Raw genomic sequence first — 6,488 nt, forward strand, 5'->3', positions numbered from 1 at the left:
CAACTGTTGAAAACTGACCCTGGTCTGTTAAAAAATGGGACCGGGTATGTTTTCAACGTTGAATACTGACTCCCGGGTCACTTTTCAACGCGGGTCCATTTTCAATGTCACACAGGCTCTCGGTCACATACGTTTTCCCACTCATACTCAGTTACGCAAAGAAAAATAGTTCTTTGAATATATACAACATAATCTAGAAATATGTCAACATAATTTCATTCTCTTAACAAATTTACAAACAATATTTGGGATAAATCAAATCTTAAAAATAGGTTACAGGAAGTTGAACAAACATATGCACCGAGGCGAGGTCAACCTTCAAGCGCGGATTAATATATGATGTCACATAAGTTTGTAAAGAGGTGCATTTCGAGTCGAACGGGAGCATGAGGATGGAATTTATAATTACTGCTGTTGAAAATGACGTTTATGGAGCAGCTATGGAAAACACCCCGACGCATGAACCCTCTCATGACACTAGCAAATTGGGAATATCACCGATTTGTGAATGTGTTGCATGTGTTTGGATAATCGCAAACCAATTCGGACGATGCGGAATGGACTGGTGGGGTTTGAACCGAGTGCTCTGAAACGTGTGTGTTTTGTGATAATTTTCAATGTCAGAGTATGTTATATTTGGAGTTTGGAATTTGTCGCTTGTGCTGAAATACTTTGCTTAGCTGGTGTTTCTTGTCACCTGAGATGGACCTACTGTATGACCTGATACCAGTTTCATTTCTGTGCCCCGTCTCTCCTCATGTGCCGCCGCTTCTCGGCCTAGAATGCACGGAGAAGGTCGGCCAACTCAGAAACCGGAATAGTAGATTTCTAATTCCGTCTTTGGATATTTTCTATTCCCCGATGACCAATCAGTAAAACAGGTAGGCAAGGTTTTTTTTTGGTTTTTTTTAAAACTTAAAGTTTATGTTTTAAGGTTTCTCAAAATCTTAGATTTTTTCCCTATGGACCTACTGTATGACCTGATACCAGTTTCATTTCTGTGCCCCGTCTCTCCTCATGTGCCGCCGCTTCTCGGCCTAGAATGCACGGAGAAGGTCGGCCAACTCAGAAACCGGAATAGTAGATTTCTAATTCCGTCTTTGGATATTTTCTATTCCCCGATGACCAATCAGTAAAACAGGTAGGCAAGGGTTTTTTTTGTTTTTTTTTAAAACTTTAAGTTTATGTTTTATGGTTTCTCAAAATCTTAGATTTTTTCCCTATGGACCTACTGTATGACCTGATACCAGTTTCATTTCTGTGCCCCGTCTCTCCTCATGTGCCGCCGCTTCTCGGCCTAGAATGCACGGAGAAGGTCGGCCAACTCAGAAACCGGAATAGTAGATTTCTAATTCCGTCTTTGGATATTTTCTATTCCCCGATGACCAATCAGTAAAACAGGTAGGCAAGGGTTTTTTTGTTTTTTTTTAAAAGTTTAAGTTTATGTTTTATGGGTTCCTATGCGTGACTGAATCGAGTTTTAGTTTGAGATTGATCAGGAGCAATCGCGTTTGGTCTGTGTCAACGGCCACATCTGAGCAGGGTACTACATTGTTTTCATTGTTGCTAGATTCATGTCTTTTCCGAAAACAAGGCATCAACGTCAATATCGCATAATAAATCAATTTGGTTCACCTCAGTAATTTTACAGAATCAATTTTCTTTACTTGCGTTATTAGTATTGAAAGATAGCCATTCCACATCCAAATCACCGTAAGGACCATCCATTTTGTTTCATGTAGCAGCTAGACGACATTAAACACCCGAATCAAAGCATTTATTTATTTATTTATTTATTTATAAGTCAGATGAAATGATCCAAGACCAGGCAAAAATATTAAATTAATTATATTGCTGATAAATGCAGGGATTAAAAAGAAAATAGAAAAAACGAGTTGATCGTTAACACCGATCGAGAATTCGGAGAAACCCCGTAAAGTAGTTCCGGCAAAAGTTCACACGATCCATTTCACAAAACAGTGCACATCATGTGAACTTTTTTTGTCCGTTCACATGTGTGTGAACTCCAAATATCAGATCACGTGACTACCCATTCAGCCAATCAGCACGAAAGAAACAATGTAAACGTCAAAGTATGAAATTATATATATATATATATATATATATATATATACAGTATATATATATATATAATGTGTGTATATGTATATGTATATGTGTGTATGTGTATGTATGTTTATCTGTATGAATGAATGTATATATATGTATATGTATATGTATGTATATATAATGGGTGTATATATGCACACACATATATACACACACACATACACACACACACACCCTTCCTACTTTTATTCAGGAAACATCTATGACGAAATAAAACGAATCAATATGTGATTTTGTGTCTTTTTACATGTTCATTCGTAGTATATTTTTATTTAAACCCGAGCCGACGTATCATTGTAATGACCAAACTGTGAGCGCATAAAGGTGCATAAAGATTCCTATACAAAAGAAGACAATAAATTTCAAGTTCGACCGTGTAGAGTTTGAATTAATAATTTACTGCATAGATTATATATATATTGAGGTTTACTTACAAGAAAATATGGGTATTTTAGGTGTAAAACAAATTTTGCTTCTTTATTTTTAGATGCAAATGACATTTCGCTTTTTGTGTAAGAAATTGCTTTTTTGCTACATGGTAGTTTCGCCCCTGATAATGCTTTGTAAAGAGCATGCAGCCTGTTTGAGAAGTGTGTGCCTGCAATGTTCACGACTAATGTGTTTTAGACATTTCATGGCTATTGTGCTTCACGTGCACTATGTACAACACCACGGGCGTTGACGGTGGTATTGGCAATGGTATGGTGGGGGAAAGGGACATAATATCTAATATATTAGATAAAACATTTTTTTCAAAACTAATCATTCTGTGTCATTTTGGTTTTGTGGTGTTTAACTAATTTCTAGGTGTATACTTGCAGTAATTTTGAACGCCTCATCTACCTCATGCTTAAGGATATGCTGTTTTAAACAAAACGTAAGAACATACACGATTCCTTTGGGGTATTCAGAATACCGATACCGAAACCATTTATGTTGAGAGCATTATTCCACAGGATCATATTTGTTTGTTTTTTTGTTCAACGCTGCACCCAGCAATATTCCATCTATATGACGGCGGTCTGTAAGTAATCGAGTCCTGACCAGACAATCGAGTGATTGATAACATGAATTTGTCCATTCTGTAACTCTGCAATAGAAGACGAAATACATTTTACCTTTGAATGTCCTTATTATGCAGAATTACGTAATAAATATATACCAGAATGTTTCTTATCTAAGACGAGTAGAATAGCTTTTGTTTCTATTTTGTCATCGAATGATGCCGATGTAATGTTTAAACTGTCTTTATTTGTAAAACATGGGATGGAACTACGAAATAATATGTTGAGTGGAAATTCATAATTTTAATTACCTCACCCTAGAAAGTCCTCATGATTATCACCGATTGTTAAATGAATGTTATATTTATATATTTTTTGCTGTATCTCCCAATCTGTAAATTCTCACCCACTGTATTTATTTGAACTTGTATATAGGCCGATGGCCTTTGATACAATAAACATCTTTGACTTGACTTTGACCATTGATCCACGCAGTTGGGATACGATTACATGCATCCAAATTAACGAGCCTGACCATCTGATCTCGTTAGTCGCCTCCTACGACAAGCATAGTCGCCTTGTACGGCAAGCATGGGTTGCTGAAGAACTATTCTACCCTGGTTTCACAGGAACAACATAAGGGTCAGTTCACCTCAACCTAAAAAACACAATTTTGGGTTCGAATCCTAGATCCGCCCCCTGATTATGTTTCCAGGTTTGTCAGCACGACACACGTACCTGAAGGTTTCATACCAAAAGACATTAAAAGATGGTACTTGTTGTTACCCTGTCTGGCGCTCGGCATTAAGGGGCTAAAACAAGGACTGGTCGGCTCGGGGTCAGTATGCTGTGTCTGAGTGGGGTATTCATGTTTAACTGCGTCATGGTATCTCAGTGAGCTAGCACTATAAATCGGCATCAGTCCGGACTAGTACAAGCAGCCACACAAACACACACACGTACATGCACGTCGCTATATAAGTGCAATAATCTTGGACGCGACGTTAAACCCCATTTCACCTTTCACCACACAGCCACTCACTCGGAAAACTATTTTATTTTCTTGTGATGTAAGGGATAGTTTCCGGACGGGTTTTCACACTCGCTCAGAAAACATATGTCAGACATATTTCAAGATCAAGAGTTTTTGTGCAAAAGATCTGCCCTGGAGATTTACCCCTGGGAGATAGATTTAAAAAATTCGATCTAATATTTACTTATAGGACTTTTAGCACTTTAAGAGACGTTCCTCCGCCAGGATACATAGTCGCTGATTAATACCAATGCTTTTAAGAATATCTTTTCAAAATCCTGCACGCCAGCAAGAGATATTTTAGGTCCGTTTCCTAAGATTCATGGAAAGTACTTTTAAAACATAAAATTGTTGGTAAATATTGTTTAAAATTTCCATTCTAGCTAAAATTCGTGAAGCTCATTTCTGATGTTCCTCGCCATGATAGATCTAAAACCGGCGTAAAACAATGCTCCCAGCACCCAGTCCAGGACATAGGCGAGTACTGAACTGCTGTCGTGCCGCGTGTTTTAAGTATTTGCAATATGCTGCAATCAACGTCACCTCTGGGGGCGGTCGGGTAGCCTAGTGGTTAAAGTGTTCGCTCGTCACGCCGAAGACCCGGGTTCGATTCCCGACATGGTACAATGTGTGAAGCCCATTTCTGGTGTCCCCCCGGCCGTGATATTGCTGGGGATATTGCTAAAAGCGGCATAGAACTATACTCACTCACTCACTCAATGTCACCTCCACCTTCATTGATGACTGTTAGCATCTTATCCTGATTAACATAAAACGTTATGACGTGTTTCGCGAACATCCGATGCCATCGCCACTTGATAGTGGTTATGGCATGGTCGGGCAGAGATTTTTTAATAATTATAAAAGGGTTCTCTTACATTTATTTAAAGACTACACAAGCTGTCAGACGGATTTTTTAAATAGCACTTTATTCAAAGAAGAATGAAAAGAAATATAGCAAGCTTAAACAAACTGGAATCCGGGATGGTCAGTAATCTAGGTAACAGCTAAAGTTCGAAATATAGATATAAAGTATAAAGCGCAAACATGCTTGGAATATAGGTTCGAGATATCAGTATTAAAACAAATCAGTTTCAGCATGCATGTACTTGCTTTAACAGGCCAATCATGCAAAACAATCATGGTACAGATGAAAGGTCGTGAAGGAATAACTCATAATAACACATAATAGCAAATGATCACGATTAACCAAATTCAACACAACTAACATGATAGCATGGTTAATATTAAAAAAAACGTAAAAAACGTTCATAGGTATGAATAAACGCTGTACATTAAATGTGATTTGGAGTTATCGGACCGTCTCCGTGGTCTAGTGGTAGAGCGTCCGACCGGAGAGCGGAAGGTCCGGGGTTCGATCCCCGGCCGCGTCATACCAAAAAACGTTAAAAATAGTACTTGTTACCCTGTCTGGCGCTCGGCATTAAGGGGCTAACACAAGGACTGGTCGGCTCGGAGTCAGTATACTGTGTCTGAGGGGGGTATTCATGTTAAACTGCGGCATGGTATCTCAGTGAGCTAGCACTATAAATTGGCATCAGTCCGGACTAGTACAAGCAGCCACACACGTACATGCACGTCGCTATATAAGTGCAATAATCTTGGACGCGACGTTAAACCCCATTTCATCTCACCTCACCTTTAGTTATCGATGTAAGTATCATTGTAAGCATTTATTCACATGGTATAGTTCATTGATAAGCACCATTTATGTACAAATTGTATTGAAAGTTAAAGATTTATCCACCCTTCATGATCTGTACAATTAGGTTTAATAGAGAACTGCTTATATCACCAAAATAATGAACATATTGCATTGAACGCAACTGGCAGCTTATGCACTCGATGGATATTGATCCTGTTAAGCGCGTTTGCTTACATGATGTCCGGATTTAGTCTGAAATTTCCCATCTCCCACCCGCTGTGAACTTTCATTCCGACGTGAAGTAACAATAAGTTTTCGTATATCAAATTCCCCCGCCGCTGTGAAAAAAAAAGCCCCGGTGTGATAACAAAAAGTTACAACTTCCTTTGCACACTCATGCAATAAATAGAGGATATTTCATGTGTCGAGTGAAATATCATATATCTCTCATCGAGTGACGGCGGAAAGGAGATATTTTCTCGAGTGGCTTACGAGTCACTCGATAAGAGAAACATGATATTTCACGAGACACAAGGAATATCCTATTTATTATATACTTTTTGTGCAGTTATCTACCGGAATATTAAAATATTTCATTACAAATGTAAAACCCCAAAACGTTAATTCTCGCTACCTTTCACATGGGGACGGTTCA

The sequence above is a fragment of the Haliotis cracherodii genome, unplaced genomic scaffold, assembly GCF_022045235.1.
Source record: "Haliotis cracherodii isolate W230 unplaced genomic scaffold, xgHalCrac1.p SCAF_4, whole genome shotgun sequence".
In the NCBI taxonomy this organism is placed as follows: Eukaryota; Metazoa; Mollusca; class Gastropoda; order Lepetellida; family Haliotidae; genus Haliotis; species Haliotis cracherodii.